Source organism: Acinonyx jubatus, chromosome X (genome assembly GCF_027475565.1).
Source record: "Acinonyx jubatus isolate Ajub_Pintada_27869175 chromosome X, VMU_Ajub_asm_v1.0, whole genome shotgun sequence".
In the NCBI taxonomy this organism is placed as follows: domain Eukaryota; kingdom Metazoa; phylum Chordata; class Mammalia; order Carnivora; family Felidae; genus Acinonyx; species Acinonyx jubatus.
In genome coordinates this window covers 7,905,493-7,926,685 of record NC_069389.1, presented here as the reverse complement: position 1 = coordinate 7,926,685, position 21,193 = coordinate 7,905,493, and the positions used below count along the sequence as shown (strand labels likewise).

The following is a 21,193-nucleotide window of genomic DNA, read 5'->3' as shown; positions in this document are numbered from 1 at the left end:
ACCTATAAGCGCGAGGGCCGCTCCCTGGCCCCGCCCCTCCTAACCAGCGCGGGCCGGGAGAGTTCTGGCTGGGCCAGAGACTTCCCTAGGGTGAGGTTGCCCATGGCTCCTTTAAGCCGCAGAGGGGTTGCTTTGGAGGAGTTAGTTTTAAAATTTCCGGCTTTTAAATTGTATCCCGTCAGTTTGAATTATAGTAATGACTCAAGTAGCATCAGTAGGTGGCCGACTCCGGAGATCCCAAAATGAACAAATCAAGGTTCCAGCTCCCAAGGCCTTCTTAACTGGGTGTGTGGACTTGAAGGTCTGTATTTTCACTTACCTCTAAGAGAGAATTTAGTATTTTTTTTCCATCAGGAATGCAGGCAACAAATCCTAGTAGCGTTAGCTGTATGTGCACTAATAGAAATCACAGAGAAATTATGTCCTAAATAACGGGGGTTTCTGTCTTAAAATACTATTCATCGCTACTTTGAAATTAAGATCATTTTATCTTGTTACTTAAAAAGTGCTAATAAGAAGCATCTGTCTATCCGTGTCACCCCGCCTTCAGGGCGGGGCAGGCCTTCTCCTGGGTGCTGGGGGTGTTAGCAGCTGGCTGAGGTTTCCACTGTGGCTGCCTCGCATTCAACTTCTCCCCTTTGCCCAGACCTTCTGTCACTCTCTCACTGCGGGTTGCGAGAGCATTCCTAGCCCAAATCTTGGAGTCTCAGCTGTTTTAATCAGCTTCGTTATTATTATTATTTGGATTTGGTGAGGTCAACAGATCAGGAAACAAGTGCCATTGAAAATATAGTTTATTATACTCAGAGACTCCGAGAGAGGGAGTACATATCACACCGGGGGTGCCACACGTGTGAGCACTAGAGTCTTTCTTGAGCCAGGGGGAGAGGGGGGAACTGGGGGGCAGAAGCCTTTATTATGGTGTTCATGGGAAGAAATAGGTGAGGTGGGGTAAGCAGATTCAGGACTGGTTAATTTGAATAATCTCAGCGAGTTGGAGCACAGGGCTGGGTGGGACCTGGCCCTGGGCTGATGGGGGCGGGTGTCTGGTGGCTCAGAGTATGGGAGCCCAATGACACTTGGTCGGCAGGTGTGGACTTAGCTGCTCAAGAAGGGGAGCTGACCAGCCTCTAGCTGGGGCTTCAAAACTGGCTCAAGACAGCATATTAAAAACTATATTATATCCGTGCATATTTCCTGGGGAGCCAGATCTTTAGCAATCAAAATCTGTTTTTCTAAAATCTGATGGTAACTATATTCCACTATCGTTGATTTCTTTAATGTCTTGTAGTTTGTTTTATGCACGTAAGAATATTATTCTGCGAAAATACTCATAGACTTCACAGTCCAAAGGGGCATATTGGCACCACAAGGCCAAAAACCCCTGGTAATGGGAGAGGCGGGCACACAAATAACCATATTTACGTGTCAGTACGTGTATGCTCCGACTGGTGGAGGAAAAGGGAAGAAGTGACTGTTAAAGGGTGATGTGCCGGAAGTGCTTACGAAGGAAAGTAACAAGGATGCTTTATAGACCAGGAGCTACCCAACAGGGCATTAAGGAGAGCTGTAGGTGGGTGGAGAGACTGGGGGGACACTTTCAACCGCAGCGCCCACTCTCCCCAGGCAAAGAGTTACTGCTCTTTAGCTGTTTCTTCTAGTTTTCCGTCCATGTTCCAAACAACATGCCGACACACACACACACACACGGGTCCCTCCCCTATGCCAATAGTTGTGTGGTTTGGGATACGTCACAGTTTCGTATTTACATTATTGTGACTATGGAAATATTTGTTATGACCAAAGATGATTTTTTTTTCCTTGTACTTTTTCAATGGAATTCACTCCTTGCCTCCCCGCCCCGTTGTCTTTTTTGATTTTTAGGTTATCCCTAAGTTTCTTGTCTGCATTGTAAATCTCCTCTCAGTGCATTTAAATATATCAACTCATGTATGTTTCCTTTTTCCTCTTGGAGATAAGGGAAATATCTCACAGATAAGCGCCTCACTGCTGCCGCAGCTGCTCAATTCTAAACTGGAAATCACTTCTGCCCCGCCCTTCGTCTTCTTGGGATTTTCTTTCTGCCCTTTCTTATCCTTTGCTGGATCTCGGGCTCTTGGATACCATGTATCCTTCTTGGCATTGTTTTGGGAGCACATCGGTTTTCGAGGTCTTGAAAATCAGAAACTGTTTTACCCTTCCAATTGGTTGGTAGTTTGGAAATACAATTCTAGGTTTGGAAGCATTTCTCTCAGAACTGTTAAGCGGTTACTTCATTGCCTTTTAGTTTCCATGGCTGAGGTTGAAAAGTCAAATGTCATTTCTTTTCTTTCTGTCGACATTATTTTTAACTTTCTTTCTTCCAGTGGCTGGAAAAGATGTGCCTTGATATAGACCTCTTTGCTTTCACTGGCTTGGCACTTGATGGGACCATTCATTCTGGAAACCTATAACCTTCACATTGGGGATATTTTCTCGGATGATTAATTTTCTTTTAACTTTGCTCCACTCTTCATTCTTTATTCTCTCCCACAGTTCTCTTATTTCCTGTAATTGTTTCTCTCACAATTCCCTTAATTTCCTACATTCTTTAGTCTCTTACCCAATACACCATTATCTCTCACAATTCTCTTTTCCCATAATACTCTCTTTTCTCCCACAATTCTTGTTCTCACAATTATCTTTTTTTCTTCTTACAATTCTCTGTTCTCTCCCACAATTCCCCTTTTCTCCCACAGTTCTCTGTTCTGTCCCACAATTCCTTTGGCCCCCGACAATTCTCTGTTCTCTTCCACAATTCTCTGCATTTCCCACCATCCTCTATTCTCTCCCACAATTCCTCTCCTTTTCCACCATTCTCTGTTACTTCCCACAATTCCCTGTTGTCTCCCACAATTCCTCTCATTTCCCACCATCCTCTGTTATCTACCACAATTCCCCTTGTTTCCCACCATCCCCTGTTCTCTCCCATAGTTCTCCTCATTTCCCACTATCCTCTATTCCCTCCCACAAGTCCTCTGGTCCCCCATAATTCTGTGCTCTCTCCCATGTTTCCCCTCACTTCCCATCATTCTCTGTTGTCTCCCACAATTCCCTGTTCTCTCCCATGATTCCCCTCCTATCCCACCATTCTCTATTCTCTCCCATAATCCATCTGGTCCCCCACAATTCCCTGTTCTCTCCCATGATTCCCCTCCTATCCCACCATTCTCTATTTTCTCCCATAATCCATCTGGTCCCCCTCAATTCTCCATTCTCTCCGGCAGTTCCCCTCATTTCCCACCATCCTCTGTTCCCTCCCACAAGTCCTCTGGTCCCCCACAATTCCCTGTTCTCTCCCATGATTCCTCTCGTATCCCACCATTTTCTATTCTCTCCCACAATCCATCTGGGCCCCCACAATTCTCCATTCTCTCCCACAGTTCCCCTGGCTTCCCACCATCCTCTGTTACTTCCCACAATTCCCTGTTCTCTCCCACAATTCCTCTCATTTCCCATCATCCTCTGTTATCTCCCACAATTCCCCTTGTTTCCCACCATCCCCTGTTCTCTCCCATAATTCCCCTCATTTCCCACCATTCTCTGTACTCTCCCACAATCTATCTGGTGCTCAACAATTCTCTGTTCTCTCCCATAATTTCCTTTGTTTCCCACCACTTTCTCTTATCTCCCACTGGTCCCCCACAATTCTCTGTTCTCTCCTACAGTTCTACTCATTCCCCACCATTGTCTGTTACCTCCCAGAATTCCCTGTTTTCTCCCACAATTCCTCTCGTTTCCCACCATTCTTGTTTCTCTCCCACAGTTCCCCTTGTTTCCCACCATTCCCTCTTCTCTGCCACAATCCCTCTGGTGCCCCAAAATTCTCTGTTCTCTCCCACAATTACTTTTGCATCCCACAATTCCCCATTCTTTCCCACAACTCCCCCTTTTCTATGAAGCCATAGAAGGATTTTATTTTATTATTATTTTTTAAATTTTTATTTATTTTTGAGATACAGAGAGCTTGCAAGCAGGGGAGGGGCAGAAGAGAGAGAGGAAGACACAGATCCAAAGCAGGTCCAGGCTCTGAGCTCTCAGCACAGAGCCCGACCAGGGACTTGAACTCAGGAGCCACTGAGATCATGACCTGAGCTGAAGTTGGAGGCTTAACTGAGCCACCCAGGCTCCCCCATAGAAGGATTTTGAAAAGAAGTTATTTGACCTGACAATAGGAAGAATTTGTATTCTCAACTTTGCTCTTCACCACTGTGCTTATATGCCTGGAGACCTTCACTTGGCTCCTTGCCAACACTGGCAATGAATTGCACAGTCTTTGCTAAGGCCTGAATGAATGAAGCAAGTTCCCAAGACACAGTTCTAAGACACAGCCAGGCCCCACCTCCCCTTATAGCTCAGGGTTCCTTATTCATCAGGGCCCACCTTCTGTACTCAGAGGCACCATGTCTATCTCACGTCTATATCAAGGGCCAGGGCTGCCTCTCACTCATTGAAACAAATGCTACTTTTCATCAACGGGATTTGTTGCCAGTCAAATTGGATTGCTAGAGGTTATCATTCTGTTTAGTATTTTCAATACCATTGTCATAGCTTCAGAGGACATACTATTGCCAAGCAGTAAGTTTCAAGCTTTTGTTTTCTTTTAATGAGTCTGGGGTCTTTTAACATAACCTCTAAAAATGAATTAATTATATGTGTGTGTGTGTGTGTATCTTTGGTTTTCATTGCATAAGGAGACCATGCAATAAGATAGTATCACAAATATCTATACCTATTAGGATTCAAGAGTTAAAATACGAATTTTGATATCCCCTAAAGCATATTTCTTGGAAAAGTATGTCTGATGTGGTGGTGATAGAGAATGGTTTATCACCTTGTCTTTTGTGGCTTTAATTCTTCAATGCCACTTTTTAAAAAAAATTATTTATTTTGAGAGAGAGAGAGAGAGAGAGAGAGAGAGAGAGTATGTGGGCAGAGGAGACGCAGAGAGAGGGAGAGAAACAATCCCACGTAGGCTCTGCTCTGTCAGAGCAGAGCCCGATGTGGGGCTCGATCCCTCGAACCATGAGATCATGACCTGAGCCAAAATCAAGATCTGGAGGCTTAACCTACTGAGCCAAGGTCCCCCTCTTCAATCCCACTTTTGAGTGAGTCCAAATTACTTAAGAGAGCCTTCTCATCCTTCCTCTACATCCGCTCCTACCTCACCTTCTTGATTCACCCCCATTTTTACTTCTCTGTATTAACTCACACTGCCTCCAACAAGAAATGAAACTACCAAAGAAGCGGGAGTATATATATATAGGTTGGCTAGTCAAGCATTCTCTTCCTAGTAGTGAAACCCAACTACAGTCAGAAGATTCTTTGGTAAATGTAGAATGATAGCAGAGAAAAACAAAAGCCTTGGTGGATGTCATCATTCATACTTGTGGCTTTAACATCCAACCATACCTGATGATTTACATTTCTTTGTTTGCAACCGGCTCTCACTTTCCTGAGTTTCAGTTCTGTGTTCCGAATTGCTTCTTGGATTTCACTGCCTAGATAACCATTGTCATCACAACTGCGGTATGTCCGACCCTGAACTCGTCTTGCCCTCCTAAACCTGTATATTTCTCAAAATCAGCAGCCATTTCTTTTACTCCCTGTCTACTTGCTTTCTACAGCTTAGTTTTCTCTTTATACAGTAAGATGGTGATTTCAGATAACTAGTATAGTCTACTATGTTCTTCCCCTCTAAAAGAAAAATCATGTTGAGAGATCCTTAAGTGTGGTTTATACCTTAAAAAGTTAAAGGCAGGGCCACCTGGGTGGCTCAGTCGGTTAAGTGTCTGACTTCGGCTCAGGTCATGATCTTGTGGTTCATGGGTTTGAGCCCCGTGTCGGGCTCTGTGCTGACAGCTCGGAGCCTGGAGCCTGCTTTGGAGTCTGTGTCTCCCACTCTCTCTGCCTCCCCCCCCCCACCCCGTTCATGCTCGCTCTCTCTTTCTCTCTCTCTCTGTCTCAAAAACAAAAGAAACATTAACAAAAAAAGAAATCAACTCTTTTTCTAAAATATGAGTGTATTAGTCTGTTTGGGCTGCCATATAACAGGAAAACATAGACTGTGTAGATTAAACTACAGAAATTTATTTTCTCATAGTTCTGGAGGCTGGAAGTCCAGTGACTATCAGCCTGCCATCAGGGCTGTCTTCCTGGCCTTATAGATGGCCACTTTCTCGCTGTGTCCTCACTTCTCTCTGCACGTGCAGAGAGGGAGCTCTCTCGTATGTCTTCCTGTAAGGACACCAGTCCTATCAGAGCAGGAGCTCACCTTTATGACCTCATTTAACTGTCTTTGTTTATTTTTTCACTAAAATTGGTATATAGCATGATAGCAGTTTCAGATGTACAACACAATAATTCAGTATTTGTATACACTACCAAGTGATCGCCACAATAAGGCTGGTTACCATCCATCATCATCCTCAACCCGCCTTCCCCTCTGATAACCACCAGTCTGTTCTCTGGATCCATGGCTTTTGTTTTGTTTGTTTGCTTGTTTTTCAGATTTCACGTGTAAGTGAAATCATACGGTATTTGTCTAATTCCATATGATTTCATTTAACTGCGGTTACCTCCCTAAAGATTACTGTCCCTGAAGTGATATTTGGGGTTAGGGCTTGAACGTGAGGATTCTGAGTGGGACACAATTCAGTCCATCACAAGGAGGTGGACGTATTTTCTGTTTGTCATTTTTCTTGTGTTTTCGCTTGTGGTAAGTTTTGCTTTGTGTAATTTTTGTGCACCTTCATTTTCAGTCTTTTATGCTTTCTGGGTATTGGAGCATAGTTCAAAGTACTCTTTTAAGCCTTAAATAAATCCTTTCATATTTTTTTTCTCAAATTTTTAAAAGTTTTCACTTTTTATTTTCAAACATCAATATATTTGAAATTTATCCCGGTGTAAGGAATAAGTCACAGTTCCAATCCCTCTATATTTTTCAGACATTTACTCAATTGTCCCTGGATGATTTATCCAATAAACTATGCCCCCAGATACCCCTTCACATATACTAGATTTGGGATGTCTCCTCATTATTATGACGCTAAATCCCCGTGAGTTCTTGGACCAATTTTTGGACTTTACCCTGAGCCATTGTTGCACCGGTGAACATTAGTTGAAGTGTTGGGACCATCTGGCAAATCAGTAGCCTCTCATTTCACTTCTTTTTCAGGTTTTTTCTTGATACTTTTGTTTGTTTATATTTCTCAATGAAATTTGTAGTTGGCTGGTCAAGTTTTTTTTTAAAACCTGGATGGTGATTTCGTGAGGATTATGTTAAAGTTATACATTAATTTAAAAAGACTGGAACTCTTTAGAAAAATGAGTTATCCTATACAGGAAGGTGCAGCACCTTCCCAAATGTTGAGTTCTTTTGTGTTCCTCAGTATCATTCTAAAGTGTTTTTTCAAATCTTAGATATTATTTTGCTGAGATTATTTCTTGGTATTTAAACTAGTTGTTGCAACGGAAGGGAAATCTTTTCTTTCCTTATGTCTTCAGACTTAGAGTTGGTATATTTAAGCAAGCTTTTGGCTATGCTCACCTTATGTTCTGCGGTGTTTTGAATTCTCTTATTGCCTTTTGTCTTATCTTTTGTTGATCTTGGATCTTCTGGGAATTCTTTCATGGCATCTCCACTAATAATAATTTTACTTCCTCATTTCCAATTCTCAGGCCTGTCATTTCTCTGTCCTCTTAGTTGCATGGGCTTGGGATTTCCAGCAAAATATGAAATAATAGAAGTGGTGGTGGACACTTCAAAATTTTATGGGAACGCTTCTCGCATTACTTATCCATTAAACATCGTGTTAACTTTTAGATTGGCATAAATAGAGTTTTCTTAAATCATGTGCGCAAAGAATGCATATGTCTCTGTTTTACTATGAGATGTAACAAAATCAACAAATGCTTTGGTGAATGGACTTCCACAGGAGAGGATAAAGGGGTTGTTTCCGATCTAAGTTGATGTGAACTGAGCCGGCACAGCCAGAAAGAGGAGCCCAGAGGCAGAGGTGACCACGGGAACATGAGTCCCTGGGAAGTATCATATAACTTAGGGAAACTTGATCTTCTATGGATCTGGAGATTCAAGTGAATCAGATCTTGAGCTCCAGGGGATAGGGAGGCCAGGCCTAGCTGCCAATGGCTTAAACTTTGCTTAAGGGTGAATTTATTAAATACCTATTATATAAAACGTGGTGAGTTGATAATAAAACATTCTGTGGTCTTAAAATCATATGTGTATGCCTGCACGCCTGGGCTTTTGATTTTATAGTTTGGACCAACGCTTCTCATACTTGAGTGTGCATACACATCCCTCCGGGATCATGGGAAAATGTGGATTCTGATTCAGTAAGTCTAGGTGGAGCGTGAGAATCTGTTTCTAGTCCTCACAAGTGCCCAGGTGATGCCAGTGCCCCTACCTTTATTTACATAATTTCAGTAATAATAATATGCTCGATTGATTTTTTTTTTAAATTCCTCGATTATTGCACAAAGCGGCCGCATCGTTGAATTCATTGCTTTTTGTGGTATTGCAGCGCTGAGCACTGAGCCACCCGAAGTGAGAAGGGAGCGTGTGCACTGATGTGGTTTGAGGCCCACCTATAAGAGCTTCCCTGTGTGAACACGCTTGTCCCCAGGTGAGCCTTTCTGCAGTGCCGCAGTGAGGAGTGGCTGCTAACGTGGAAATGTGGCAGTCCTCATGAGCGCCGTGCAATACATATTTTGTTGTGTCAGGTGAAATAGAATAGACTGCGTCTTATACCAGTGGTTAATTATTTTATTTTCACGGTGAACGGCTCAGTCTGCCCCCAAACTATAAGAAAACACTGGAAACCATCACTTTAATTTTTTTTAATGTTTATTTATTTTTGAGACAGAGAGAGACAGAGCATGAGTGGAGGAGGGGTAGAGAGAGAGGGAGACACAGAATCCAAAACAGGCTCCAGGCTCTGGGCTGTCAGCACAGAGCCCGATGCGGGTCCCGAACTCACGGACTGTGAGATCATGACCTGAGCCGAAGTGAGACGCCCAACCGACTGAGCCACCCAGGCGCCCCATAGAAACCATCACTTTAAACCTTTAACTCCAATAGATGAATTTGTTTTATGAAAGTTTTGTCCCTGAAAAGAAACCTTAGCAGCATGCTTAGGTGATTTGCAAAGCAAGACCAGTGAGTATTGCATTGTTGGGTAGTGTTTATTAGAGGCAACGTTGGGCTGTTGTAAAATAATTCTTTTCTCTACCTTTCCTTTCTTTCTTTCTTATCGGCTCTTTCCCCTCTCTCTCCCTTCCTCCTGTTCTTCTTTCTTCCTTCAAGCCTTCTCTCCCCACCATTCCCCTTTCCCTTGCTTTTAGCAATTATTGAGCACCTACTATGTGTAAGACATGCTAGACACACACAAAAAGATGTGCTTTGGCACTAATAATGAGGCCCCCAGGCCACTGGGATCCAAAAGAGATTTGAGGGGCACCCGGGTGGCTCAGTCGGTTAAGCACCCTACTCTTGATTTCAGCTCAGGTCATGATCTCACCGTCCTTGGGTTTGAGCCCCTTACCAGGCTCTGTGCTGATGGTGCAGAGCCTGCTTGAGATTTTGTCTTCCTCTCTCTCTGCCCCTTCCCCCATGTACACATGTGCGCATGCGTGCCCCCCCCCCTCCAGAGGTAAATAAATAAACTTAAAAAATAAGAGAAATTTATTTTTAAAAATACATAAATAAGAGAGATTTGTTGAAGTTTATCCTTCAATGGCCTCTGATCTAAAAGGAGCACGGGAGCGAGGCATGGCAGGTGGGGAACCAAAATAATTCACCGTGATGTGACAACTGTGTTGAAATACGAACTTCATTAGGGGTAGGGAGGCAAGAATCTTCCCTTTTCTGAGTTGAAGGTAAGCCTCTTCAGTCCATATTTGCTTTCCTCAATTCTAGCTCCTCCTCTTCTAGGAAACGGCGAAATACTTTATGCCAGCCATAAAAAGCACTGACTGTATTTAACGTAAATTTGTGAGCTTATTATGCTATGAAAGTGTTCCTTGGCTGTTTCACATGTAATGCGTGTTCACGCCCTCAAAATAGTTCATATGTTTGGGATCCCAGATAGCCCACCTTTTGTTTTTCAGAGAAAACATTCAATGGCTGTGGCTGGACGCGTTCTCGTGTCTACTCTGTGCAGCCTAGGCCAACTAGGTCTCCAGGCCATCTGGATGCTACCCACTGAGGGTCTTTTCTGGATGTAGTGAGTTGGTCCTGGTTATTTCCACCTTCTCTGGGAATGGACCCTCAGACTAGAGAGCAGATTGAAACACCTGGAAACTCTCTTTTGCTTCCAGAACCAAGAAAGCGGGCGTTGCATCTTAACCATCTTTTCTCCTTGGAACCTCACCCGGTGTCTGCCCCATGCCTAACGTAGCAATGGACGGATGCAGGTGATCAGGAAGGAGAAACAAAGCCCCACAGCACACTACCAAGTGGCTGCAAAATTATCCCTGTTCTGAAGACACATTCTTTCTCTTTTGTTTACCATAGGATACCTTTCTTAACCTAAAGCGGATAGGTGGGAGGATGGGCGGATGGGTGGTTGGGTGAACCAACCAGGGGGGTGGGGGTGGGATGAGGGGGGGGATGGTAGGTGGGTGGTTGGGCGGGTGATGAATTATGGCGCGTACATCAGTCCCTACGGACCAGTGAGACGATTTAAATGTCCTTAAACTCTGATGACTTAGGGCAACTCTGTCAGCTATTTTTGAGTTTCCATTGTGTTGAAGTTTGAAATCACTACAACTTTTATTCATTTGATGCTGTCTCCTCGTGTATGATCTGCTGAAAGTTTTGCCAACCCAGCAGTGATGTTTCTATGTACTTTGTGTCGGTTTAATGTTGGCTTTTGCAAAGTTGTCCACGCGTGGTTTATAAACCTTCATTTTTATTGGCGTTGAATGTTTTCTCATCACCTTGGACAATGTTACAAGACATTTTATGGTGGAAGAGTTTACAAAGGGATAATACAAGTTAAAAATTATAGTTATTAATAGTGATTTATTGTTTAAATTATGTTTTAGTGTTTTATTTATTTGAGAGAGAGAGAAAACGAGAGGGGGAGAAACAGAGAGAGAGGGAGACACAGAATCCGAAGCAGGCTCCAGGCTCTGAGCTGTCAGCACAGAGCCCCATGTGGGGATCGAACCCACGAACCATGAGATCATGACCTGAGCCAAAGTTGGATGCTTAACCAACTGAGCCATCCAGGCCCCCCAGTAGTGGTTTAATTGGACCAGACAAATGGAACCCCAGGTCTGGATCCTCTAAATTAAAAAAAAAAACATATTTGAGGTAATCACTTTCATATTAGACTTTGCAGGAATTTTTTACAAGGGGCCCCCCAATTGGTGAGATCTGTCCAATTGCATGCTTCTTGTCAGTTGCATGAATCTGACCCTGTGACCCAGCAGCTCTTAGTTTGACATTACTAACAGGCCTCCACACAAACTTTTCATAATCTTCGGTGTCAGAATTTAAAAAAAAAATTTTTTTTTTTAAATAGTTTCGGAGGGAAGAATCCTAAACCTTCTGGCTTAAGAAAATCCTAGACAAAAAGAAATGGCCACTTGGGGGCGATGGAGGTTCAGAAACCGCCCAGCTATTCCCTGGGGCAACCGAGCACTTTAGCTGGTTTATTTATTCAAAGTTGGAATTTGGACGTGAGAACCACGGAGCTCAGAGAAATTCCTGGATGAGGAACGCAGTCCTGGGAAAAACCTACCGAAGATGGAATTAGCACCTTGGCGGACCGCCTTTAACACAAAGAGCTTTCCTTCCTTGTGGGTCTTAGGAATGGACTTGGGTTCCCATCAGTCTGAAACAGAGGAAGCCAAGTTAAACTTTAAAGAACTGAGCCAGCGAAGAAGCATGCTTGTTTATCATTACCTGCAAACACACGGAAACGCACAGTGCCCTTGGCCTTAAGGCATCGCCCGCCATCTGGCTCCGAGTTTTGGCTGGTGCGGGCAGGCCTCAGTCAGGACCTTTCCTCTGGGGAGGAGGAAGGTTGTGGAGTTTATCTCAGGAAACTCTGAGTCATAGCTTACACTTCAGGTGACACTTGAGGAATTTAGTGAGGCAGAGTTTAGACAGGTCCCGAGAGGTTATCTTTTGGAAGACAAAAGAGGAAAACAGTGTGTCTTCACCAAAGTGGTAATTTTTGCAGCCGCTTGGTAGTGTATGTGGGGCTTTATTTCTCCTTCCTGATTATGTCAGCCGTGCTTGGGACCACTGGTAGGTTTGGGGTCCATCCGTGGCCCCAGACTGTGGCTAGCTCAGTCTGTCCAGCATCGTTAATGTGGTGGGCCCAGCCACTTGGTCTTCTTCCCCCCCCCCCCCCCCCCGCCCCTCAATCAATCCCATCAGTGTCCCAGCATAAGGCTTTTGTCTTGCATTTACTCCAAGATGGGTCAAAGGACCTGGAGTTGTAGAACTCAGGAATGCATAACAGCATACACACATCCAAGAAATGACGTGGCATCCCATGTCCTAGAGGCTGTCCATTTCTTTTTTTTTAGTTTCATTTTATTTTTAAATTTATATCCAAGTTAGTTAGCATATAGTGCAACAATGATTTCAGGAGTAGATTCCTTAATGCCCCTTACCCATTTAGCCCATCCCCCCTCCCACAACCTCTCCAGTAACCCTCTGTTTGTTCTCCATATTGAAGAGTTTCTTATGTCTTGTCCCCCTCCCTGTTTTTATATTATTTTTGCTTCCCTTCCCTTGTGTTCATCTGTTCTGTCTTAAAGTCCTCATATGAGTGAAGTCATATGATATTTGTCTTTCTCTGACTAATTTCGATTAGCACAATACCCTCATGAGTGAAGTCATATGATATTTCTCTTTCTCTGACTAATTTCGCTTAGTACAATACCCTCTAGTTCCATCCACGTAGTTGCAAATGGCAAGATTGCATTCTTTTTGATTGCTGAGTAATACTCTGTTGTATATATACCACATCCTCTTTATCCATTCATCCATCGATGGACATTTGGGCTCTATCCATACTTTGGCTATTGTTGATAGTGCTTCTGTAAACTTTGGGGTGCATGTGCTCCTTCGAAATGAGGCTGTCCCTTTCTTTTTTTTTTAATTTTTTTTTTTTAGCATTTATTTATTTTTTGAGAGGCAGAGAGAGACGGTATGAGCGGGGAAAGGACAGAGAGAGAGGGAGGCACAGAATCTGAAGCAGGCTCCAGGCTCTGAGCTGTCAGCACAGAGCCTGACGCAGGGCTCGAACCCATGAACTGTGAGATCATAACCTGAGCCGAAGTCGGACACTTAACCGACTGAGCCACCCAGGTGCCCCGAGGCTGTCCATTTCTAAGTCCCTCCAACCTGGCAGAGGGATGGCCGAGGAGTTCTAAGATTGCAGCTAGGAGGAGGACCCGTGGATCCCAATACCCAGTCCCCTGTGCCCTCTGGGAGTTGCTGATGCATGTTTCTGAGGACACTCAGAGAATCTGGAAATATGTTATGTCAGTGAGGACATTTTGGGTTTTGAGTGAGAAGTCCAACTTGGATTAGTTAAGCAGAAAAAGGAATTTATTGGTTCACATCCCTAGGAAGTCCAGGGGTGGGTAAGACCTCAAGAGGGGCTCAATCTGGGGGCTCTGCCTCCCTCTCTCAGCACAGTGTTCCTTTGTTTGATGGCCTCTCTCTCAACTTCTTTAACATTCTGGGGAATTAGCTCCTATCGGTCACATACGTTCCCTTGGACCAGCCACTGTGTCTCAGGGTGGAATGGGGCAATGTGATTTGCTGGGGCCTGGAGCGTTGTAACTCACAGCCCACCTAGGACCACACAAAGGGGGAAAGAGGGCGCTCCCCCAACGAAACGATGCTGGACATGCTAAGGCAGCACGAATCTGCATGCAGATCCTTTGTATGGACAGAAAGATCAAGAAGCCAAGCCCTACTAAGAGATCCATTAGCCAATAGTAATATTAATCACAATTGCAGTTTTGCTTCCTTAAATTCCACCACAGGCCTAATGAAAAGGCTCTGGATTCTTGTGCAAAGCATTTGAGGAACGTCTCTACTAATTCAAAGAGGATCTAAGAACTGTATTCTATTGACAAATGTCTCTATAAACAGGAACCCGAGTTGTAATAAATAAAATAAGGAAAACACCCTGTGTTCAATACCGGATGCTGAAAAGGGAACACACTGTCTAATAATGCAAAGGACAGGCCGTTGCATTTAGGACCAACAGTCCCGAAATTATTCCTGGAAACCCCGCAAGGTCTACATAATTATTTGCAAGGCTCCCTTAATGCAAGTGATCTGCTTTCTATGTAAATGTTAATCATATAAAACACATGCCCCGAAACACAACAAACTGAAACGAAATGGAATTTCAAGAAACCGAGGACCTAAAATAGCTATAAACAAAAACTAGTAAGGTGTGACCGGAGACAGTGGGACGTTCCGGCCTGAGTGACAACAGTCTGACATGGAGAAGGAAGCCAATTGTGTGACGGGATGATTTCCCAGATTTTTTAAAGTTTATTTAGTTTGAGAGAGAATGGAGAGAGAGAGAGAGCGAGTGGGGAGGGGCAGAGAGAGAGGGAGACAGAGAATCCCAAGTAGGCTCCAGGCCTTCAGCAAGGAGCCTGATGTGGGGCTTGATCCCACGACCACGAGATCATGACTTGAGCTGAAATCAAGAGTCAGACGTTTAACCCACTGAGCCACCCAAGTGCCCTGATTTACCAATTTAAAGGTGGCTTTTATATCTAAAATAAAGGTGCCACAGGCCTGGCAGCCACACCCCCACACAATTCTGAGGTCTAGAAGAAAACCCAAGGCTCTGTGGTGGGGTGGTCTGGAAAGGGCACCTTTCCGAATGTTCAAGTTCTCCTCTGGGCTTGCTGGCCGTGAAGGTGACCGTCACTTCTCGTCTTAGAGCCTCCACTGCCTCATCGGCGAAGTGGCAAGAATACTGACCTAGGTTGTTGCTTTGCAGATGAAACAAGCAATCCCGTACCGGCCTAGCCCAGGAGTCAGCACACTTCCGTGAAGGGTGAAGAGTAAATATCTGGGACTTCGTGTGCCAGTCTCTGTGACAGCTACTCAGCTCTGCCTCCTAGCGGAAGCTGCCTGGGCAATGTGGCCAGGGTGGGTGTGGCTGTGTACCAGTAAAAGTTTGTTCACAAAATAAAGGTGGCTTTCGACTGAGACCTTCGGGCCCCAGTTTGCTGACCTCTGGTCCACTAATTGTTCCTCCCTCCTGGTCCTGTTAATCCTCTTGCCCCTGGTCAGAGAACATCCTTCTGTGGACTCTGTTGTGCCCCCACCAAATTCACAAGTTGAAGCCTTAACCTCAGATGTGACTCTTCTTGGAGATGGGGCCTTTGAGGAGGTCATTACAGTTAAATGAAGCCCTAAGAGTGGGGCGTTAATCTGATGGGCTGATGTCATTATCAGAGGAAGAGACACCAGAGCTCGCTCTCTCCGCTATATGAGGACACAGCGCGGCAGCAACGCTGATGGCACCTTGACCTCAGACTCCCAGCCTTCAGAACTGTGGGAAAAGAAGTATCTGTTGTTTAAGCCACCCCACGTGTGGTGTTTTGTTATGGCGGCCCCAGTAGACTAATACAGTGACCCATTAATTAACTTATCAATGCTGTGGCTGCCTTACATTTCCTTCTTCTCTTTCCCCCTCCCTCCTCCTTTCTTCCTCCTCCTTTCCTCCCCTCCCTCCTTCCTTTCCATAAGTGTTTATGCCTCTCAAATGGAGCTAGAAACATCTGCCCTGCTTATCTAATAAAATTTGCGTGAGGCTTAAATTAAATAGAAAACATAAGGTACAATATAGCACAAGCTATCACTAAGGTATTTCCGTTTAAGGTCTATCACCTGTAGTTGCAAATGCAAACTACTACATGGGACAGCAAATCTGGTCCCAAATGCCCTTCCTTCCTGCCCCCCACACGAGGTGACTTGGGCGATGGAGTGGTGTCTGTGTTTATCTGCTTGGGCGCTCTCCTTTTTTGAGCAGTAGGGGAGTTATAAGGAAGCTAGGAGGAGAAAACATGTATGAGAGGATTCTGGTTCTAGTCCAAACAGAGTGTTTTCCCTCCATTCTTTGACGGTCAGTGGTATCGCGTCCTTCATTCAGTAAATACAGATACAGTTTCTACTCTATGTCAGGTGCTGTGCTGGGTACGGTGGATACAGAAAGGAGAAATCAGATAAAGGCTTGGGCCGCGTGTGTGCGCGCATGTGCGTGTATGCACGCCGGCAGAAGGGGAGAGGAGGTTGGGCTCAGAACAGAGAACCATTGAATGAAGAAAATAATTACAGATTCGGAACAACATCAAAAAAGAAAACCAACTGGGCCACACGGCAGAAGTTATAGGCATGGGTGTGCTGGAGACAAAATCCGCAGTGGCCATGACCTCTTTACCTCCCCTTTCATCATCTTCCCTCCCCTCAAGCCCAATCCCCAAGGCTTTCCAGCTGCTAGTATCTCCTGCAAATGTTGAATCAAGATGGTGGTCTTCTTGTTGGGATCATTCCTCATATACGGTTCGCAGTAATCGTCACAGCTCTTATTAACATGTGCTTCTGGCCTGGGCACTACTCTGCTAGGCACTTTTTGGTACATTTGTCACAAGCAATGAACCAACTTTGATACATTGATATTAACTAAGATCCATTCTTTACTTGAATTTCATTAGTTTTTACCTTAATGTTCTTTTTCTGTTCCAGGATCGCTTCCAGGATGCCACATTACTGGCTGTGACGGCTTCTCAGACTTTCCTTAGTTTTGATGACCTTGACAGTTTTGAGGAGCACTGGTCAGGTATGTTGTAGAACACTCCCGAACTGGGATTTGTCTGATGCAATGCATTATTTCTTATTCTTACGGCTAATCTTCAGTGTTAATAGAAATTATCGATTTCATTATTACAGATGAAAGCACTGAGGCCCAGAGAGGTTAAGGAACTTCCCTAAAGTTGCACAGCTAGCAAATGACAGAAACAATGATTCAAACTCAAGATTGACATGAATTACGCCATGCATTTACTCTGCCCTCCCCCTGCCTCAGCCCCAATCTGCTGAATTCCTGACAACAAAAGAGTTCCCTTCAAGGCTGTCAGGGTGATTTCTTGTGCAGTTGTTCCCCTCACAGAGTTTTAAACAATTTACTGATGCGTTTAATTAAATTAGAGCAATTTCCCCTATCGGTTATTTGCGGAACTGATTATTCGTGTAGCTTCAGTGGCTGTCTTCTTGGGGCAGTTGGTTAATTCAGAGAGAACATGGCCAACCAGTCTTCAAGAACCTGTATTTCCAGTGGCTTTCAAACTGTGCTCACCTGGGGTCCACAAGCATCACCTGGGCTGCTCGTTAAACATGCACTTCCCTGGGGTAGGTTGATCGACTGTCCCAGAACTGACCAGCTCCCAGGATGCGGGACCTTCTGTGCTAAAACCGAAACTGGGACTGTCCCAGGCAAACCAGGGCGGTCGGTCACCCTAGCACCGAGCTCCTGTGAATTGCTTTTAAACAGACTACCCGGGAGAGGGCCCTAAACATACAGAAGCCGGAGAGCGGCTACATCAGATACGGGAGAGAATTCCTGGAAGAACTGGTGGCGGGTTTCTAGAGACACTGAGAAAACACTGATTTTCATCCGGGTATGTTTGATTCTGCGTGAAGTTGAGAGAAAAAAACAATCACCCAGCCTTCAGCCCAGATGACATCAGTGGGGATTGTTGTTCACTCTTTGGGTAAGAACTGAGCATTGCTTTCCCAACTCGACAGTTTTGTTGAGGGGTGATGGGAGCTCCCAAAGGATATCAGGTCCTTCCGAGGCCATTATTTACCACGTGGACTTTAAGATCACATGACAGTTAACGCAGTGTATCTGAAGTTTTATCTTTTTAACGTCTCTTTACCAAAATGATCAATTACACGTTTTACACACATTCGTTTTCGTCCCAAGTCTTTGAAATCTGTGTGCATTTTATACTTACAGTACTTCACAGCTCAGCTGCTCAGTTTTTATCAGAAATACTTGATCCGTATTTAGATTGACGCGACTGAGTTGTTCCGAACGTGTTTAACCTAAGAGTAGTCCAACAGCTGAATCGGGTCTTATTTTCTCAATTTTCATTTTAATTGTAACCAAAATGAGGAACGCAGTTTGTCAGGCTCACTAATCACTTCCCAGTTACCGAATAGACACGGGTGGCTGGCAGCGTTGGAGATGGATGGCCCGGCTGCAGGGCAGTGCTTCTCAGACTTTAATGGGGGCATCAGATCACCCGGCAGTCTGCTTAAAAGCTAGGTTCTGATTCGGGAGATCTGGGGTGGAGCCTAGGAGTCCACCTTTTGAACAAGTTCCCATGTGACGCCGATGCTGCTGGTCTAGGGACCATATTTTGAGTAGCAGGGGACTGCAGTGACCTTGAAGGAGGGCTACCTCAGTTTTGATTTCTCTACTTGCTCAGTGGTGTTCTTTCATTTTAAAGGCTAGCAGATGTGCATGTGATCGTGTGAATATATATAAAACACACATACGTATATCCATACATGCATGTGTATGTGTATGTAGCTGAATATGTGCGTGTGTCTGAACTTGTGTAGATACGTAAGCTCTGCAAATACAGAGAACACTTCATGACTAGAGGTGTTCTGTGTCTTCACTTTTTATTTACTCTTGAGAGAGAGAGAGAGAGAGAAAGAGAGCGAGCAGGGGAGGGGCAGAGAGCGAGGGAGACAAAGAATCCGAAGCAGGCTCAGAACTGTCAGCACAGAGCCTCACACAGGGCTTGAACTCCCCAACTGCGAGATCACGACCTGAGCCGAAATCCAGAGTCGGACGCGTAACCGACTGGGCCACCCAGGCGCCCCTTCTTCACTTTATTTTAAATTCAACTTACTCTTCTTTGGTCCCTGGAACTGAACAGCAGCTGAATGTTGAATCTGGATTTAAGTCTCTATATGTGTTTGTTTGCTTTTTCAAATGCGTGCAGTAGGTTCCTTCATTGTATTTCAATGTTTGAAGGTATTTAAAAAGTATTTGATGGCCCCCCCTCTCTGTGGTTTTGTGAACTGTGCAGAGTAACCTCCAGTCCCATCTGGTTCCCTTGTACTTGTGTGGGGAAATTTTTTGCCCCATTATTTGTGTTTCTATAGACGCTTTTTCATTCTTCTTTAGACATCGGTATGGAAAGGTTGTGAATTACTTCTAATTACTCCAGCATCTACTCAACTATTCAATTCACTTGGTTCCTCTGATCCAAAGCTGGTTTAACTCCTATGCCAGGTTCTGAGAAACAAACACCGCCTCTCCCTGCCCCCCAAATTCAAAAAACAAAAACTAAAATTGACAGAGTTCTCTTTGTCAGGATTTATGAGAAAGTTATTGGGGCATAAATAGCCACCAAAATCATAGTGAAATTGGAGAAATTGGTCATGCTCCTTTTATTACTCTTCAGTTTCTTTTAGGGGACAAGCTTTCCATGGGAAAACACCATTATTTTTGGCAGTTACTGGAATCCGACAAAGGAAGACATGAAGACTTTTCGAGAAAAAACAGGGAATAACCCAGCCTTCCACTAAAGTGGAAGGAAATATAATGAGGGATAACAATTAGGTATATCAAAGCAGGATGGAGGGTAAAAATGTTAATTTTTACTTTAATCTCAATTTTAATTTTATTATCTGTTATTGGCTCTGTGTGGTGGAAACAATTGCGTATCTTTTTCTTTATGGGACACAATCCTTATTCTGTGTACAGTTATAGATTCCAATAATTATAAGATCTGGCACCATCCATGAAAATGGCCGCTAATTCAAAAGCTTCGTTCACTGGGCTGAATTCCGGAGGGTTCAAAAATCTCCAGGGAAATCAAGCTAGGGCTCAGCATGAAGAGTCTCTTAATTTTATTTCATTTGTTTTAGCTGCATAGGTGTCTCTGGGTGAAGTTTGGATATGCTACATTTTTTATTTCCTGTGGATCACGTTGCATTTAATAATAGCTAATAATAGGGGCACCTGGGTGGCTCAGTTGGTTAAGCAACTGACTCTTGATGTTGGCTCAGGCCACAGTTCATGAGATGGAGCCCTGTGTCAGGCTCTGCGCTGTCGTTCATGCGCGATCTCTCTCATAATAAACAAACATTAAAAAATAATAGCTAATAATAATAGCTAACATTCATTAACTGCTTTTTAAAAAAGTTTATTTTGAGAGAGAGAGCGTGCGCGCGCGGCGCACGCACAAGTTGGGGTGGGGCAGAGAGAGAGGGAGAAAGAGAATCCCAAGCAGGCTCTGCATTTTCAGCGTGGAGCCCGACATGGGGCTTGAACTCACAAACTGTGAGATCAGGACCGGCGCTGAAATCAAGAGCTGGATGCTTAACCGACTGAGCCACCCAGGCGCCACATTAACTGCTTAATATATGTCAGGGCCCTATTAATTACTTTATTTGCTTTATTTTATTTAATTCTCATAACAACTTCATAACATAGGTACTGTTAGTATAATTTTTAAAGAACTAAAAACATAATCTTGTAAAAACACAGAACGAACACCTGTCAAGAATTTATTCAACTCATTAACGAGAGGACCATAAGAGGGTTCAACTGATTCCAAAAGCATTTTGAGGAACTTGGTATTTGTAGGCATTTTGAGGGGAAAAAAAAGTGTTGGAATAAGATTTCCAGGATAGATTCAAAACTGATTAATAGGGCACTAAAGCCAGAACCTTTGCGGTTATCTTTTCAATTGGACAGAAATCTATGAATTAACATGTAACTATAGAGCATCTGAATTCTAACCAAATAAAAAATAGACAGTCAAACAAGTGCATTCCCTAGGTAATGATGTAACTCTTAGGTCGGTAGGTGAGTGCCCTAGGGAGATTTTGAAAGGTCACACCTCAGGCCATTTCACCTCATTCAAAGTTGGGACGTGTTCTTAACAAAGCTATACTTATTTTAATAATGAGGATGCTTAGAGATGTTAAATTAGGTGATAAAGGAGTCTTTGCAGGGACTGAGCAAAACTGGAGCCCTGTGCTTCTGACACTTCAGCCTAGTCTCTTAAACTAGGTGAAATCCATTTTGATCTGGTTTATAAA

The 21,193-nt window shown here is 44.0% G+C and overlaps 1 protein-coding gene across 1 annotated transcript in view; it reads left to right on the top strand.

Annotated features, from left to right (window-relative positions):
- Positions 1 to 70: 70 nt before the first annotated feature.
- Positions 71 to 21,193, top strand: part of MID1 (midline 1) — a 579,948-nt gene continuing 558,825 nt past the window's right edge. Inside the window, exons 1-2 of the mRNA XM_027054471.2 lie at positions 71 to 301; positions 16,811 to 16,904. The gene's annotated coding sequence lies outside the window, so the exon portion shown is untranslated. The remainder of the gene's footprint in view (positions 302 to 16,810; positions 16,905 to 21,193) is intronic.